The following is a 20243-nucleotide window of genomic DNA, read 5'->3' on the forward strand; positions in this document are numbered from 1 at the left end:
CTTTCACTGGCATGCTAAACTTAATCATCCGATCATGGTAGTAACTGCATTGTTTTATTAACTTTTTGTACCATATAACACATTCCTGGACTACACAGCTACCATTTTTAAGTGAATGCTAAACATTCCTTTAATTCCCTGCTGTAACTTTCTGAAATTCTTCTCTTGCTCTTACATGTGGGATATCTTACTAATGATTATTCTTCCTTTACATTCAGTACAACCTCATTCTGTGGCAAACTCTATTCACCATTGTACAATAGTTAGATTACTCTATCATGACATTCAGGAGATATCAATTGGTTAACATCATGGCAATTTTGCTCATAAAAAGAAGTTAAGGAGTGTTATTAGCTGTGGCAGATACAGTGGTAGCCCCAAATATTGTGTCCATTCCCCTTCATCTCTCAGACCCCTACAATTAGGAGCAGTTATGCAATAAATTCTGGCTGATTGTCCATGGATGGAAGCGCCACAGAATACTTCCTCAGAAGCATTGCAGAGCATTCGGGTTCTTATCAGCTGCTGCTACACCTGACCACGTGCAGACGAGATGGTGGGCTCCCATCAGCTTGACTTCCTGGGTGACCGTGTAGAGCACAGCCCCACCAGCTCTCAAGTGTGAAGCATGTGTTATGAGAAAGAAATCAACTGTTGTGTTAAGCCATGGAGATTTTATTAAGTTATATTATCATGAAAAGAAAACCATTTTTGAATAATAAAAGGGCCCCCCCAAAGCTAGAAATTTTTAAATCCACAAACAGCCTATATACTCCCTGTGTTAATAAATTTGGAAACCTTGAAGGTGCTTGTTATTGAGAATTAAGATATCCTGTAGTAACGTTTACTAAATGGTGTCCCTTAGAACACTAATTCTTGGGTATAATAGATACTATATGTAAAAAATTGGTCTGCTGGAGAAATATTTGGGAAATACTGTAAACTAAATAGTCCCCTTGAAGAGTCACTAAACATATAAGCATGATATATGTTCCAAGACACCAATATTTCTTTAATCCAATTTTCTAAATGTAAGCATGGAAGACAGTGTTTTCTATTAAAAATTTGGGGTATCCAAGTGAAACAAAATCTATATTCACACAGAAACCTGAATGTAATGTTTATAACAGCTTTTTTCTTCTGTAACCACCAAACACTGGAAACAACCAAGTGTTCCTCCCCTGGGAAATGGATAAACCAACTGTGGTCTATCCACACCATGAAAGAGCACTCAGCCACAGAAAGGAAAAAAGTGCTGATACACCCAACAATATGGGTAAACTTCAAATGTGTTACACTAAGTGAAAGAAGCCATTCTCAAGAGGCCACATACTGTATAACAACATCCACTTGCATGACATCCTAGAAGAGGCAAAAAATACAAGCATAGCGAACAGATCTGGGTTCACTGGGTTAGCACTGGGGTGGGCTGGGGGGATGGGGGGCACAAAGAAATTACACGGGTGCTGGAAATTTTCTGCACGCTGTCTGTGCACGAGGCTGTAAGAACCTAGTCTATGCATGTGTAAAAATTCATCAAACTGTATACCAAAAAAGTGATTTTAACTGTACGTAAATGTGAAATGTTTAATTCCTATCAAAAAACTTAAAATACTAAAAAAATATTTGGGGTAGTAACTTACAGAATTCCAGTTTGGAAAAGCCAGCATGAGGAAATGTTTAGTACTTCTTTTCAACAGGGCTGCTAAGTGATAGAGGGACTATGCATCTTTCGTATATTTCAGGAGCTCCAGATAAATGGGTACAATATAAGGAAGATAAAGAAGATACATGTTGGCTCAGAAAAGAACCCTCTTTACTCCCTAAGAAAATGCTTGGATGGAAATTAATGAGGACAACCCTCAACTTCTGCTGGCAGCAGTCAAGTTCCAAACTAGAATAGATTATTTGTGGGAGTGCCTAAGGCACCTGAACCTTAACTTCCTAGTCATGACAAAAATTTCCTGTTACATATAAAATTTTGAAGCAGGTGAGCAAAGGGAAGTACAAGGTGCAACACACAAGAACACACATGTGCATGAATACACGTGCATATGTACATACAAGGATACATATGAGTGTGAGTTTACATAGGTATGTGTATATAGATAAGATCATAAAAATGACTTCTTCCCCCTTCTTGTAGAGAGTTAAGTCAGCTTTGCAAAAGTTCAAGTCAAGATTAGGTCTGCCAACATTTTCAGCAGGCCCATGAAATTTACATACTAATCTGGCCCTGCCCACATGAGAGCTATCCAGATATACAAAAGTGCTCTCTCTTTAATCTGTCTTTTACACACAGCTCCTACTGCGGCTTCTATAAAACATGTGGATAAGTTTATTTTATATCTTTAATGCAGTAGGTTTACTTTCATTCTGTGGTTTGATTCATTAAACTGCATCGTTTAAGTCTAAATTTTAATGACCCTGATAATCTACATTTCATCTTTAATGGTGTCCTTTAAATTTTCTTTTAAAGGTGATATCAGTAACCTCCATTTTAATCACTCAAGCTTTCGCTGGCATTACCATACCCTGCTATGTCTTGTGCATTCAATATTCTCTTCTTAAATTATGTACATATGTTTTTATTTTTACCCTTGCATGTGAAGACCCTGCTCACGATATAAAGCAGGTATAACCTCCCATTGGTTTAATATTTCTATTAATGAACAAAGCAGCGATTGAAGAAATATGTTTGCTTATGTATATATGCACACAGACACACAATCATGTGTATTATGTATGTGCATAAATACCGGTGTGTAAATCTCTATGGTTAGTTACCCAAAGGATTAAAGTGATGAAACTTATTTTACCTTATGGTTTTACACTGGTAACTAATGTTTTGAGATACTTTACAGTGTGTGTGTACAGTGTATGTGTTACAGGTCTTTAGAATGAATTTTATTTGTTTTATTTAATCTCAAAATAATTCTATTACTTGCCACTTACAGAATACTGTCATTGTTCATTCCTTCTTTGTTGTATATAGATATCATTTTCTTTTCTAATATCAGGTTATTTAAAATTGTTATTCAATGTGTACAAATGTCTTGAAAAGAATATGTAAAATTGGTATTGATCAAGAACTCGTTTATATATATATATATTTTTTTTTTTTTTTTCTTTTAGAATAGAGTATAGGTTCCTCAGTCAGTCTATCTGGGTTTCAGTCCTTCTTTTGCAAATATTAGCTGTGTGACCTCAACTAGTTCTCTAAAGAACATAGTAAGTGGTATGATAGGTCAATGAGATAACATATGTGAAACACTTATTTGGACAAATGGCAGATAGTAAGGTCCCAATACATATTCACTCTGTTACTGTATTATCACTGTAATTTATAGGTCTTTGCTTACCCATGTAATTCATAGGTCTTTGTTAGAATTGCAATGCATATAATATTAAAATTCTTTTCATTTGCTGGACTGTAAAAAAAGAAATGAATCTCTTTATAGACTCTATCTACTACAAAGAATCTATTGGGTTGGCCCAAAAGTTCATTCGGGTTTCTCTGTAAGATGTATGGAAAAAAATAAACAGAGCACTCTATGACATAAATCACAGCAAGATCCTTTTTGATCCACCTCCTAGAGAAATGGAAATAAAAACAAAAATAAACAAATGGGACCTAATGAAACTTCAAAGCTTTTGCACAGCAAAGGAAACCATAAACAAGACCAAAAGACAACCCTCAGAATGGGAGAAAATATTTGCAAATGAAGCAACTGACAAAGAATTAATCTCCAAAATTTACAAGCAGCTCATGCAGCTCAATATCAAAAAAACAAACAACCCAATCCAAAAATGGGCAGAAGACCTAAATAGACATTTCTCCAAAGAAGATTGCCAACAAACACATGAAAGAATGCTCAACATCAGTAATCATTAGAGAAATACAAATCATAACTACAATGAGATATCATCTCACACTGGTCAGAATGGCCATCATCAAAAAATCTAGAAACAATAAATGCTGGAGAGGGTGTGGAGAAAAGGGAACCCTTTTGCACTGTTGATGGGAATGTAAATTGATACAGCCACTATGGAGAACAGTATGGAGGTTCCTTAAAAAACTAAAAATAGAACTACCATACGACCCAGCAATCCCACTCCTGGGCATATACCCTGAGAAAACCAAAATTCAAAAAGAGTCATGTACCAAAATGTTCATTGCAGCTCTATTTACAATAGCCAGGACATGGAAGCAACCTAAGTGTCCAACATCGGATGAATGGATAAAGAAGATGTGGCACATATATACAATGGAATATTACTCAGCCATAAAAAGAAACGAAATTGAGTTATTTGTAGTGATGTGGATGGACCTAGAGTCTGTCATACAGAGTGAAGTAAGTCAGAAAGAGAAAAATAAATACCGTATGCTAACACATATATATAGAATCTAAAAAAAAAAAAAAAGGTCATGAAGAACGTAGGGGCAAGATGGGAATAAAGACACAGACCTACTAGAGAATGGACTTGAGGATATGGGGAGGGGGAAGGGTACGCTGGGACAAAGTGAGAGAGTGGCATGGACTTATATACACTACCAAACCTAAAATACATAGCTAATGGGAAGCAGCCACATAGCACAGGGAGATCAGCTCAGTGCTTTGTGACCACCTAGAGGAGTGGGATAGCAAGGATGGGAGGGAGGGAGACACAAGAGGGAAGAGATATGGGAACATATATATATGTATAACTGATTCACTTTGTTATAAGGCAGAAACTAACACACCATTGTAAAGCAATTACACTCCAATAAAGATGTTTAAAAAAAAAAAGATGTTATGGAAAAACCCGAACGAACTTTTGGGCCAACCCAATACATATAGGTTTATGTTTTAAAATTTAAATCTACCATATGACTTTGTTTTCAGCTTAAGGCTTGTAGTTATTCTCTTTGACAAAAGAGGAAATCAGGAATATGATGACTGTGTGTTGCCCAGTTCACAAAACCCATTATTATTAATAAAGCTGTGGTCAGAACTTGGGCCATGTGATTCTTCTTCTAGAACTCTTATTATGCATCCGTCATCTGCTACTCAAATATGTTGGGATATTTACAATTACTCAACTTACTCTTTTACCTCCTTTACTTCACAAGTGTTAAATTCCATGAATCAGCTTATCTAGAAATACTGTTATAAAGGATTTTCTGAAACCATACAAATGCTAGACGAAAGTTTGTTCACTATTTTTCATATTCTTGGAGAAAGCCTTTCAAAACATGACACAATACTTAAAAGGAATTACTGTGAAAATTGATGGCATAAAAGTTAAAAATTTCAGTAATTTATAAAAATACAATAAAAATAAACTTTGAAATAGTCAAAAAAATTTTTAATTGTCAACTGTAAGAAGGCTAGCTACTTCCTTACTAATTAATAAGGAAGGGACAAACCCACAAGGGGAAAAAAAGATATTATCATTAATATTTTAAAATGTAAATGCCAATATAATTAAGAAAATATGTTAAACTTCACTTAATTAAATATTTACCAATAAATGCTAAAAACTTAAAGTACAATATAAACCAGTGTGAGTGATGTATGGAGAGAGGCATTTTCACACATTGTTGTTTACCTGTATGAACTGAAATTTGGTAAAACTCTCCCTATCAAAACAAAAGTATGTACTTTCAACCCAGAAATTTCACTTTCTGTTTACTAGTGCCCAAGCACATAAACAAAACTATACAGGCATGAATTTTTAGCATTGTTTTTGTAAGATCAGAGAACTAGAAAAATCAAAAGTTTCATTAAAAATAATACTGGTCATTTAAAAGACAATACTACATTTATTATGGACCATTTTTTAATAATGGAAAAAAATAGAGTTAACACTATCGATGATATGAGAATATCCCCAAGGTACTTGATATTAAAAGAGGCAAGTTGCAGAAAGTATGATTCAGTGTATGTAATAGTCCATACACATATGTATATAAGTTTAAAATTCTTAAAATTAATGGAGGGTATGAGGACACACCTGACATTGGTCACTTCTGAGGAACAGAACTGGTGGTTGAACAAGACTTCTCATTTTATACCTCTAAACAGATAAAACTATCTCCCCTCCCATGAAGCCAACATTCTAGTAGATGCAGAGACAGGACAAAAAAATAGGTCAAATATATGTCTGATAGAGAGACGTAATCTCCAGGAGCTAGAGCAAAGAGAGAAAAGGGGAAAGGGACCTATGGAAAGGGAAGCACTTTGTTGCCTCATCATCAGGCCCCTGTCAAGTGTTGCACACAGCTCGCCTCAATTAATTCCTATTATGATTCTCTTATTTAGTTTTCTCCATTTTCTGATTAAGAAAATATGAATAAGTAGTTATTTAACTCCTAATCCCCAATCAATATAACTAGTGTTGGTAACATCAGGAGTCACTTATGTCTGTCTGTTTCCAAATTCTAAGTGGTCTTTCAGAAAAAAAAGAAGAGCTCCCGAAGCACTGTGCCTACGCTGACTTTAGCACGTTGACAGTTTTAACTTTCACTCCACTGAATTTGTCTAGTGCTCTAGTGGATTTACATAAGGCAAGGTATACCCTCATAAAAAATATCCTTTCAAAATATTGCACATACACAATCGTTTTAAAGTGGAAACCCCAACATACATTAGAAATGGGTACAGTATTTTTCTGCCTTATTGCTCAAGCTGAATGTTTTGCTCAAAATGTAAATATATGGTTGCAGACTACACATAGCTTGCATTTTCTGGGTCTTGTGTGCTAAGCTACTAAGGAACTGTTGTCTATGGGGCTGAACACTTAACAGCTGCCTTTGGGAATGTAAATTTGATTCTTTGGGCTGCTCATGGGAGGGTGTGACATTTTCCTCTTCAGAGACAGAGGACTGGATGGCATTAGGCCATTGATTAAATAGTGATCCAAGTAAATTCAGTGTCAACTTATGCATCTATTTTACATGTATTTTCTTCTGAATCACCTTTCTCTAATAGTCTTCATATTTTCATTATCATTTAACTATCCTTTCAATATGTTTAAGATATGCTGTTTAAAATGGCATCTGAACTCCTGTGTTGGTGGGCTATTTCTGAATTGTCACACTGGAGGGTCTGCATATGTGTATTTGTGAGAATTAAGGCTGAGAAGGAAATGTATCAAAGCAGATTAAATACAATAAAATAGACATTCTTAATCAAAATATTAAATTAGCCTTTATACTACCTTTTTTACTAATACAACAAAGATAAAAGTTCACAGATATAAGGAAATCATCTTTTTAGATTACCTAAAATGTCCATAAGTTACTCTTCTTAAATGAAAAGTATAATGAGATCACACAGGTCATTTCTACTTTATCATATTAAATGGTCTGACATTGGAAAAAAGAATCTCAATATACCTAAAATTTTTTTATAACTTATTAATTTTACAATAAATTTGTCAGTCAAAATACTCTGGAAAAATAATGCAACACTTGAGGAAGAAGAGTGCTTTGGATTCCTTTCCAGTTGTATTGCACAGCTAGCAAATGAAGATCCAACACATGCCCAGAAGGGACAGCACAAGCAATCCAATGAGGACTGGTTTAAATATGACCTAATGAACTAAATGTATTTCTGCCTATTACTGTTAGGTTGTCTTTCTTTCAAGGCTGACTTAGAGGTATTTATTCAGCTGGTCAGAATAAATACAGAAATATCAATTCAAATAAATTCAGAAATATCAATTCAATCTATCTGGTCTATTGTGTCATTTAGAGCTTCTGTTTCCTTATTTATGTTCATTTTGGATGATCTGTCCATTGGTGTAAGTGAGGTGTAAAGTCCCCCACTATTACTGTGTTACTGTTGATTTCCTCTTTTACAACTGTTTGCAGTTGCCTTATGTATTGAGGTCCTCCTATTTTGGGTACATATACATTTATAATTGTTGTATCTTCTTCTTGGATTGATCCCTTGATCATTGTGTCATGTCCTTCCTTGTCTCTTGTAACATTCTTTATTTTAAAGTCTATTTTATCTGATACGAGTATTGCTACTCCAGCTTTCTTTTGATTTCTATTTGCATGGAATATCTTTTTCCATACCCTCACTTTCACTCTGTACGTGTCCCTAGGTCTGAACTGGGTCTCTTGTAGACAGCATATATATGGGTCTTCTTTTTGTGTCCATTCAGCAAGCCTGTGTCTTTTGGTTGGAGCATTTAATCCATTCACATTTAAGGTAATTATCAATATGTATGTTCCTATGACCATTTTCTTAATTGTTTTGGGTTTGTTTTTGTAGGTCCTTTTCTTCTCTTGTGTTTCTTGCCTAGAGAAGTTCCTTTAGCATTTGTTGTAGAGCTGGTTTAGTGGTGCTAAATTCTTTTAGCTTTTCTTTAGCTTTTGTCTGTAAAGCTTTTGATCCCTTGAATCTGAATGAGATCCTTGCTGGGGTAGAGTACTCTTGGTTGTAGGTCCTTCCCTTTCATCACTTTAAGTGTATCATGTCACTCCCTTCTGGCTTGTAGCATTTCTGCTGACAAATCAGCTGTTAACCTTATGGGAGTTTCCTTGTGTGTTATTTGTCATTCTTCCCTTGCTGCTTTCAATAATTTTTCTTTGTCTTTAATTTTTGCCAATTTGATTACTATGTGTCTCGGCGTGTTTCTACTTGTGTTTACCTTGTATGGGACTCGCTGTGCTTCCTGAGCTTGGTTGGCTATTTCCTTTCCCATGTTAGGGAAGTTTCTGACTATAATCTCTTCAAATATTTTCTCTGGTCCTTTCTCTGTCTCTTCTCCTTCTGGGACCCCTATAATGAGAATGTTGTTGTGTTTAATATTGTCCCAGAAGTTTCTTAGGCTGTCTTCATTTCTTTTCATGCTTATTTCTTTATTCTGTTCCGCAGCAGTGAGTTCCACCATTCTGTCTTCCAGGTCACTTAGCCGTTCTTCTGCCTCAGGTATTCTGCTATTGATTTCTTCTAGTATAGTTTTCATTTCAGTTATTGTATTGTACATCTCTGTTCATTTGTTACTTAATTCTTCTGGGTCTTTATTAAAACACTTCTTGCATCTTCTCGATCTTTGCCTCCATTCTTTTTTTGAGGTCCTGGATCATCTTCACTATCTTTATTCTGAATTCTTTTTCTGGAAGGTTGCCTATATTCCCTTCATTTTGTTGTTTTTCTGGGGTTTTATCTTGTTCCTTCATCTGGTACATAGCCCTCTGCCATTTCATATTGTCTGTCTTTCTGTGAATGTGGTTTCTGTTCCACAGGCTGCAGGATTGTAGTTCTTCTTGCTTCTGCTGTCTGCCCTCTGGTGGATGAGGCTATCTAAGAGGTTTGCCCAAGTTTCCTTATGGGAGGGACGGGTGGTGGGTAGAGCTGACTCTTGCTCTGGTGGGCAGAGCTCAGTTAAACTTTAATCCACTTGTCTACTGATAGATGGGGCTGGGTTCCCTCCCTGTTGGTTGTTTGGCCTGAGGCAACCCAACACTGGAGTCTACCTGGGCTCTTTGTTGGGTATAATGACAGACTCTGGGAGGGCTCATGCCAAGGAGTACTTGCCAGAACTTCTGCTGCCAGTGTCCTTGTCCCCACGGTGAGCCACAGCCACCTCCTGCCTCTGCAGGACACCCTCCAATACTAGCAGGTAGGTCTGGTTCATTCTCCCCTGGGGTCACTGCTCCTTCCCATGGGTCTCGATGCACACACTTTGTGTGTGCCCTCTAAGAGTGGACTTTGTTTCCCCCAGTCCTGTCAAAGTCCTGCAGTCAAATCCCACTAGCCTTCAAAGTCTGATTCTCTAGGAATTCCTCCTCCAGTTGCTGGATCCCTAGGTTTGGAAGCCTGACGTGGGGCTCAGAACCTTCCCTCCAGTGGGTGGACTTCTGTGGTATAAGTGTTCTCCAGTCTGTGAGTCACCCACCCAGCAGTTATGGGATTTGATTTACTGTGATTGCACCCCTCCTACCATCTCATTGTGGCTTCTCCTTTGTCTTTGGCTGGGGGGTATCTTTTTTGGTGAGTTCCCGTGTCTTCCTGTTGATTACTGTCCAGCAGCTAGTTGTGATTCTGGTGTTCTCACAAGAGGGAGTGAGAGCACATCCTTCTACTCCGCCATCTTGGTTCAGGCCCCATCCAAAACAACTTTTAAGTTGTTATATTTGAAAAACATAATTTAGTGATGTATATTATTGTTTTACATTATAGATATCTATAAACTTTTTTCTATTACATATTTTTACCTCCATATATTCTGATAGGATGGAAATGCACAAGTATATTAAAAGGATTATGGTAAGTTCAAGAAAAAAATGTGTTGGAGATCTCCTAATCTAGTTATTTAAACATTTTCCACAGAGCCCTTGGGTTCTGTGGGGATGACTCAGAGCCCAAATGAGATGTGACTGGAAGGGGAATGGGCCATAGTTCCCACTTTGACCAGAATAGCTGTTCTTTTAACTATCTTTACATATTGGGATCGCATGTAAAATACGTACTAGTCTAATGACCTTCTGTTTCCACATGATGAAACAACCAGATTTAAATGACTGGTTTAACTAGCTTGGATGTGTATCTGCATTTTACTCATGTCTAGGGAATCATGGCTTTGTAAACACACCTAGATATTGTGTAAAGTAAGAGTGTGAAAAGGAACTTAATTAATTTTGAAAGCTAAATTTCACCACTCATATTCAACCTGTTGTTGTGTTAATTACACTCAAAACTCTAAAACTGAGTTTTATGGGCAGATCCTGTATTTATTAGGTGAGGAAGATTGAGTATCAAAAGAATAATAGTGTGTGTCTAGTGGAAAACACAGGTGTCTGATCTGGTTCCCTATTCTAAGGAAAAATGGAAAGAAGACTTATGGATAGAATAGGAAATTTGTGATACTCACTCATGAGTTAGAAAATGTCATCCAAGTCCTGGCATTCATTTATGGTACAAGTATATATTCTTGTAATCTGAAACTGTTTTAAAGTTTCGTAGTTCATATCCCAGGAAATTTTACCTCTGGGTGATGGCTTTTATTTATTTTTATTTTTTTTTAATTACTTTATTTTTGGCTGTTTTGGGTCTTCATTGCTGCATGCAGGTTTCTCTAGTTGCAGCGAGCGGGGGCTACTTTTCATTGTGGTGCACAGGCTTCTCATTGCGGTGGCTTCTCTTGTTGTGGAGCCTGGGCTCTAGGTGCACAGGCTTCAGTAGCTGTGGCGCACGGGCTCAGTAGTTGTAGCGCATGGGCTTAGTTGCTCCGTGGCATGTGTGATCTTCCCGGACCAGGGATCGAACCCGTGTCCCCTGCATTGGCAGGCAGATTCTTAACCAAAGAGCCATCAGGGAAGTCCCTGGGTGATGCCTTTTCTAGGTGGAGTTTCCCAGGGAACACAGCTCTATCCACACATGGGAATAATTACAGATTCCCTGGGAACTTTGTTGTTCTGAACTACGTATTGCAGATGCTTTTTAGAGCTCAGCCTCAGTTCCTACCACCAGTGCAACATAGTGCAAAGGCATACTGCTCATTCTAGAAACACTATGTAGATATGACAACAAAAAAAGAAACAGAAAAATTCTATTCTTCCTTCTTTCAAAGAAAGCCCACATGTAGATATACTCACGAATTCTACAAAAGAAATAGAATTTATGATCTATGAACTGATAGGATACAGCTGATATCCCTACAGACTCAAGAAAAGTATGTGATTAGTGATATCTTAAAACATACTTTTTACTTTCTCTACTTGACATAAGTCTTAATAATTAATTTTCTTTCCAGCACCTTTGTTTTCTAAATTTAAGTACTTTAAACAAGCAGTAAATTACTACAGACATCAATATCTTGTCTATTTCTACGAAGAAGAAACAATAAAGAAAAAAGTTTAATCTAAAATTAGCAAATAAAATAAATTTTAATATGTAAGATGCTGCATTGTTAAGAAAACCAAGTAAGCAAGAAAAAAATTTACTTGCTATAAATAACTGCATTTGAGAGAAAAGTGGGGAAGCTGTTGAATAGGATGTGCTGAGTAACCTGAACTTTCTTCTTATGTACTCAGTGTATGCCTTACATAATGGGTTTGTCCCTCTTTTGCTTCAGGTGAATAAAACTACAGGTGACCCTTGAACAAAACAGGTTGAAACTTCAAGGGTCCACTTTTATGCAGATTTTTTTCAATAAAAACTACAGCACTGCCCAATCCACAATGGGTCGTTGGTTGAATTCATGCAGAACCACAGATAAGGAAGGCTGACTATATAGTTATAATGTGGTTTTTCCACTGTGAAAAGGGTCCGTGCCTATAACCCCTCTGTGTTATTCAAGGGTCAACTGTATTTATAATTTTGTAGTATGAAGCATAAGGTTAAAGTATGATTATGATAGCAATACTTATTCATGGTGACAAGGCACTGAAGCATAATAAATGTACCCAAGTACGGTAATCACTTCCTTATCCATGGGTGTCTTGGGGTACCTTCCAAGACTTTCAGCATGGCCCTGAAACCATGGACAGCACCAAATCCTAAGCAATACCCCTTATTCAAGATTTTGCTTTGGACAGTTTTAGTTGCCCTCAGTTGACCTTATGTGACTGTGGGTAACTGAAACCACAGAAAGCAAAGCTGCTGATAAAGCAGGACTACACTCATGTGAAATATCTTCCCTATTCTTAGAGGGAAAAAAATGGAAACTTACATCAAGGTAACAAAAGTGAGTCACGCAGTTAAAAATTTGAAAAAGTAGATAAACTCAATCTTTTTCTGTTGAAAATATCAGTACACATGTGCAGGAATGTTAGAGTAACTCTGGTATCATTGTTTATGCATTATCCAGAGTTAGACTAGGAACTGCCTAACCATGCAATTCAACACAATAAATTATTGACACTTCTGTTTTCTGATGAGCTTGATTCAACAGCAGTGGGCTGTGTACACTATGTCACTTTAGTTTTAACTTTAAAGCAGACAGAGTCTAGGCAGTATGCAGGTCTGCCCATGATTTGATGTCTCTCAGCTCAGGGTTCTTATAAGTCATAATAATGAGTTTTCAGGTTTAAAGAGGGAGGCACTGAAGAACGTGCTGCCCCCTGGGTTCTCCAGTGGACTTTCTTGGGACTCTTTGCCCCTTGGGACTCTTCCCTACAGTCCATGGGGATGCTTGAATAAAGGAGAATGATTCTGGTAAAGGTCAAATAGATTGTCAACTAGGTGATGGCATAGAATCCGAAAAGTAGCAAATATACACACGTATATCCATTTTAGCAACAACCAAATTATAATTTTTAAATCATTTTATATTCCATCTGTCAGAACTGCAAAGGACATCGGGGTCTCAGGGTTGCCGCCACTGTTATAATCATAGTCACTCTGCTTGGTCTTCCGTGTAAGAATTTGAGTGAAGAGCCAGTTCAGCTGCTTAAATTAAAAACTACAGATCTCATCTTAGCATCTTGTGTTACACATGAGGAATTTGAGGTATACAGCCATTAAGTGGCAGCATATCAGGCTTTGGTTTCATTTTCAGTCTACCAGTCTCAATTACACCAGGTTGGATCCCTTTATTTTAATGACCACCTTAGGTACAACTTGCAGATGAAAAGTGGGGAATGTTCTATGAAATGGGTATTCAGTAAAATATTACTTGATAAGCTCCCCTGAATATGATCACTTGTATACAGTACAGGACACCTGGGTGACATTCTCTACTTAGCAATTACAATGATTGTTTAAAAGATTATGTTCCACGAAAATTTTCAGGTGCTGTACAATTATCTACCTGAGAATATCTAGTCATTATTATCAGGTTTACATAACTTGTTCCATCGCATTATGACAACCCTGGCCAAAGCCATAGGAGGTAGCCTGTTATTCTTCACCCTCCACCCCCAAGCAATTAATAAAAAGCCCACCCTACTTGCTCAGTGACACATAAAATTCCACAGGAAAAATAAGTCACTTGTTTAGGCTTGTGAGTTTTTCACTTACAATGGAAAAAAAAAAAAAACATGTGACACTCATGACTATTCAAGCTTCTCAGCCACCAGGACCTCAGTGTGAATCAGTTTGTTTATCCTGACTTACAGTGAAACAGGTAAAGGGAAATCCTAATAGATAAAAAGAGTAAAATATTAATAAATTGCCATGAAAATTTTTTATAACATTTGTCTTTCTGCATTTTGGGGAAACTCTAATTTCCCTTATTTTCTTAGCTATGCTGGTAGTAATTCTGAAAAACTAAGTGGTTCCTAAAGTGGAAAGAGATACTAATAAATTCCTAAGAGTGGTGTTTCTACCACAACAAAGCTATGGAGGGAAAATCTGAGACCATAACAAAATATAATTTTTATTACTATATTTACAAGGTTGACAAAAATATCATGTGTGCCTCTTTTTTGTCTATAGCCTCCATTCTGTTGGTATTTTTGTTTTTCCTGGCCAGGGGCATTTTGAAGTAGGGAATATTTGATTAAAAGCTACAAAGCACAATCTGCTTATCAATGTCAGGTCAACTCCATTTAAAAAAAATCCTGTTGCAACCAAAATAGCTCAACTGACTATATTTTCAAATATTAGAGTAATAAATTCTTTGTTACAATAGGATCTACTCATTCCACTAAGAGTTTTCTTGCCATCTTTATGAAATAAGCATATATCATATAAAGATACCAAAGATAAGATTGACTAGGTGAAATACATACTGACACCATCTGGTTGATTTTAACAGAATTGTCATTAATCAGTTGTCCATGACAAAATGAACAATACTGCACTAGAATATGTTAAAATATATATATTTGAGGCTAGTAAGAAAACAAGACCTATCACAGAAACTAGGCATCCACTACCTTAAATATTTTCTTCACCATTTATCCACTATGCCTATATTGTCCCTCCTTCCTCTCCTCTCCTCACTGGTAACCACTAGTTTGTTGTCTATATCTATGAGCCTGCTGCTTTTTTTTTTTTCCACTACTTTGTTGTATATTTTAGATTCCACATATAAGTCATATCATATAGTATTTGCCTTTTCCGTCTGTCTTATTTCACTTAACACAATGCCCTCCAAGTCCATCTATGTTGCTGCAAATAGCTAAAAAAATTCTCATGGCTGAGTATTCATTCCTTTGTGAAAATATACCACTTCTTTATCCATTCATCTGTTGATGGACACTGAAGATACTTCCGTATCTTGGCAACTGAAAATAACGCAGCTATGAATACTAGGGTGCACGTATCTTTTCACATTAGTGTTTTTGTTTTTTTCACATATATAGCCAGGAGTGGAATTTCTGAGTCATATGGTAGTTCTATTTTCAGTTTTTTTGAGAAACCTCCACACTATTTTCCACAGTGGCTGCACCAATTTACATTACTACCAACAATGAATCAGGGTTCCCTTTTCTCCACATCCTCACCAACATTTCTTATTTGTCATGTTTTTAATGATAGCCATTCTGACAGGTGTGAGTGATATCTCATTGTGGTTTTGATTTGTATTTTCCTAATGATTAGCAATGTTGTATATCTTGTCATGTGCCCATTGGCCATCTGATATTCTCTTTTAAAAATGTCTAGTAAGTTCTGCCCATTTTTAAAATAGGTTGTTCGGTTTTCTTTTGATGTTGAATTGTATGAGATGTTTATATATTTTTGATATTAATCTCTTATCCATGGTCATAGCATTTACAAATATTTTCTTCCATTCAGTAAGTTGTGTTTTTGTGTTGTCAATCTTTCCTTTGTTCTGCAAAAACTTTTAAGTTTCATTAGGTCCCATGTTTATTTTTGCTTTTATTTCCTTTGCTTTTTGAGACAGAGCTAAAAAAATATTGCTGTGATTTATGTCACAGAGCGTTCTGCCTATGTTTTCCTCTAGGGGTTTTATGATATCCAGTTTTAAATTTAGGTCTTTAATCCATTTTGAGTATATTTTTGTATATGGTATGAGGGAGTGTTTAGTTTCATTGATTCTCATGAGGTTGCCCAGCTTTTGCAACACAACTTGCTGAAGAGAATGTCTTTTCTCCATTGTATGTTCTTGTCTCCTTTGTTGAAGTTTAATTGATCATAGGTATGGGTTTATTTCTGGGCTCCCTATTCTGCTCCATTGATCTATGTATCTGTTTTTGTGCTAATACAATACTGTTTTGATTACTGTAACTTTGTATAATTCTCTGAAATCAGGAAGCTTGATTCCTCTAGCTCCATTTTTTTTTCTCAAGTTTGTTTTGGTTATTTGGTGTCTTTTGTGTTTCCATAGAGATTTTTAAATTATTTATTCTAGTTTGTGGAAAATGCCATTGGTATTTTGATAGGGATTGCACCAAATCTCTAGTTTGCCTTAGGTGGTATTCTCATTTTAATAATATTAATTCATCCAATCCATGAACACAGTATATCTTTGCATCTGTTTGTGTTGTCTTTAATTTCTTTCATCAGTGTCGTATAGTTTTCCAAGTACAGGTCTGTTACCTCCTAGGTTGGTTTATTTCTAGGTATTACATTCTTTTTGATGCAGTGGTAAATGGGATTGTTTCCTTAATTTCTCTTTCTGATAGTTCCCTGTTAGTGTATAGAAATGCAACAGATGTCTATATTAATTTTGTATCCTGCAAGTTTACTGAATTCATTGATGAACTTTAGTAGTTTTCTGGGGGCATATTTAGGATTTTCTATGTATAATATATGTCATTTGCAAACAGTGACAGTTTTACTTCTTCCTTTCCAAATTAGATTCTTTTTATTTCTTTTTCTTCTCTGACTGGTGAGGCTAGGACTTCCAAAACCATGTTGAAGAAAAGTGGAAAGAGTGTACATTCTTGTCTTGTTCCTTATCTTAGAGGAAATACTTTCAGCTTCTCACCATTGAGTATGATGTTAGCTGTGGTTTGTTATGCGTGGCCTTCATTATGTTGAGGTAGGTTACCTCTGTGCCCACCTCCTGGAGAATTTTTATCATAAATGGATGTTGAGTTTTATCAAAAGCTTTTTCTGCATCTATTAAGATGATCATATGGTTTCTTTCTTCATTTTGTTAATGTGGTGTATCACACTGTTTGATTTGCAGATACTGAAAAATCCTTCCATCCCTGGAATAAATCCCACTTGATCATGATGTATGATCCTTTTAACATATTGTTGGATTTGGTTTGCTAACATATTGTTAAGAATTTTTGCATCTATGTTCATCAGTGATATTGGCTTTTAGTTTTCTTTTTCTGTACTATGTCTGGTTTTCGTATCAGGATGACACTGGCCTCACAGAATGAGTTCGAAAGTATTCCTTCCTCTGCAATTTTCTGGAATAGTTTCAGAAGGATAGGTGTCAATTATTCTCTAAATATTTAGTAGAATTCACCTGTAAAGCCATCTGATCCTGTACTTTTATTTATTCGGAGTTTTTAAATTACTGATTGAATTTCATTACTCGTAATTGGTCTGTTCATATTTTCTATTTCTTCCTGGTTCAGTCTTGGGAGACTGTATCTTAGAACTTGTCCATTTCTTAGTCTAGCTTGTCCATTTTACTGGCACACAGTTGTTCATAGTAGTCTCTTATGATCTTTTGTACGTCTGTGGTGTCAGTTATAACTTATGCTTTTTCATTTCTGATTTTACTGATTTGGGCTATTTCTTTTTTTTCTTGATGAGTCTGGCTAAAGCTTTATCAAGTTTGTTTATCTTTTCAAAGAACCAGCTTTTAGTTTTATTGATTTTTTTTTTTTAGTTTCTATTTCATTTTTGTCTGCTCTGATGTTTATGATTTCTTTCTACTAACTGCAGGTTTCTTTTTGTTCTTCTTTCTCTAGTTCCTTTAAGTGTAAGTTAAGATTGTTTAACTGAGATTTTTCTTGTTTCCTGAGGTAAACTTGTATTACAGTAAACTTCTCTCTTAGAACTGCCTTTGCTGCAAAACACTGGTTTTGGATCATCATGTTTCATTTTCATTTCTCTCTAGGTAATTTTTGATTTCCTCTTTGATTTCTTTAGTGATCCATTGGTTGTTTAGTAACATATTGTTTAGCCTCCACGTGTTTTGTTTTGTTTTGTTGCAGTTTTTTTCTTGCAGTTTATTTCAAGTCTCATTGCACTGTGGTCAGAAAAGGTGCTTAATATAATTTCAATTTTCTTAAATTTACCAAGGCTTCTTTTGTGGCCTAGCATGTGATCTGTCCTGGAGAATGTTCCAGGTGCACTTGGAATGAATGTGTATTCTGCTGCTCTCAAGTGGAATGTTCCATATAATCAATTAAATCCATTTGGCCTAATGTGTCACTTAAGGCCAGTGTTTCCTTACTGATTTTATATGTGGATGATCTATATGATGTAAGAGGGGTGTTAAAAATCCTCTACTATTATTGTGTTATTGTCAATTTCTCCTTTTATGTCCATTATTATGTGCCTTATATGTTTAGGTGCTCCTATTTTGGGTGCATATATATTTACAAGTACTATATCTTCTTCTTGGTTTGATCTCTTGATCATTATGGAGTGTCTTTCTCTGTCTCTTATAACTGTTTTTATTTTAAAATCTATTTTGTCTTATATAAGTATTGCTACTCTGGCTTTCTTCTGAATTCCTTTTGCATGGAATACCTTTTTCCACCCCTCGCTTTCAGTCTGTGTCTTTAGATCTGAAGTGAGTCTCTTGCTCACAGCATATATATGGGTCTGTTTTTGTATCCATTCAGCCATTCTGTCTTTTGGTTGGAGCATTTAGTCCATTTACATTTCATGTAATTATTGATATTTATTTATATTGATATTTATGTTCTTATTGCCATTTTATTAATATTTTTGGATTCATTTTTGTAGGTCTTTTTCCTTCCCTTCCTCTTTTGTTCTCTTCTCTTGTAATTCGATGGCTATCTTTAGTGTTATGAGTTATTCTGTTTTCTTTTTTGTGTGTATATGTATTATAGACTTCTGATTTGTGGTTACCATGTGGTTTTTGTATAGCAGTCTATATATACATGTATGACTGCTTTAAGTTGTTGATCTCAATTTCAAATGCATTTTTAAAAACCTGCATTTGTACTCTCCTCCTCTCGTGATGACTTTTTGATATTATATTTTAATCTAGTTATTTTTTGTATTCCTTAACTGCTTATTATTGTTTTTAATTATGTCCAAACCATATATTGATATGCTTTTAAATAAGAAATAAGTAACTGTATTTTGTGAGAGTATATTTACAGAAGTAGTTGCACTCTGGTTAATATGCAGAAAAGTAAAATGATATTTCTTATACATAACTTAAACATAACTGTGTTTAATACTGATACAGGAATATTTGGCAAAACTGGTAAAAAATAATTTTTTGTTTGCTAAACTGCTTTTTAAAATATGTGTAATAATATATGATTGTCTTATAAATATTGATATTTCCTATTGATGAAGTTTTATACTTGACTCTTAAAAAATATTTTCAGAAATGATATATAGGACATACCCCAGTATATGCATAATAAGTTGACTATAGTTTTAACTAAAAATAAAATGACTTGGTATATAGACTTTGCACAACAAGCCAAAATTTATCTCAATCCTAGCTCTTTCTAATTCAGCTTCACACTCACCAACTTTAATTGATAAAGAGACAGAAAACTAGGATAAGGAGTAGCAGATCTGCTGAAGTCCTAAACCAGGGATGGAAAAGTCAAATTTCAAGTGGCTTCAAGGGTTTGAAGACAAACTTAACAAAAAATTTTGAAGATGCCAAGAATAAGATAAAGTGAAGAGAGGGACTACTGGAATTTAAAAGTGTGTGCCCTGCCTAAAGGCATGTGTGTTCATTTTCTAAACCTAATGTTGACCAAATAAAACATATCTGAGTGCTTGCCTCAGCTCTCAGCGTGGTTCAGATGTCAGTGGTCTAGATGTTAGTAAGCACAGTGCACACTGGAGAACAAGAACTGGTTCATAAAATGGGCTAGACTACCAACTCACACTGCAATTTCTGTTCCTGCCAAGACCATTATCTGTCTCATCCATGTTTGACAAATAAATATGTAGATTTAATTTCAAATCAAGTTTCTTAGGACAAGAAGTTATTATTTTCCAATGCTTTGTTTTTGTTGCTTAGCTAAAATGCTTATGTTTTACAGTTTAAATAAATTGTCTCATTGTACCATTACAGCTGTTGTCTCAGTATAAAAGACAGAAAAATAGGACATTTTAAGGTACACTTTCTATACTTGCCTGGTATATGGGCTTAGTAATAATATAGTAATTTCTATCTTTTCTGTTACTAACAGATTGCCTATC

At 35.5% G+C, this 20243-nt stretch overlaps 1 pseudogene; it reads left to right on the top strand.

Moving 5' to 3' along the window:
- Positions 1–553: 553 nt before the first annotated feature.
- LOC112390455 (platelet glycoprotein 4-like) overlaps positions 554–20243 on the top strand; it is a 47331-nt pseudogene continuing 27641 nt past the window's right edge.

Source organism: Neophocaena asiaeorientalis, unplaced genomic scaffold, assembly GCF_003031525.2.
Source record: "Neophocaena asiaeorientalis asiaeorientalis breed wild unplaced genomic scaffold, Neophocaena_asiaeorientalis_V1.1 scaffold483, whole genome shotgun sequence".
NCBI lineage: Eukaryota > Metazoa > Chordata > Mammalia > Artiodactyla > Phocoenidae > Neophocaena > Neophocaena asiaeorientalis.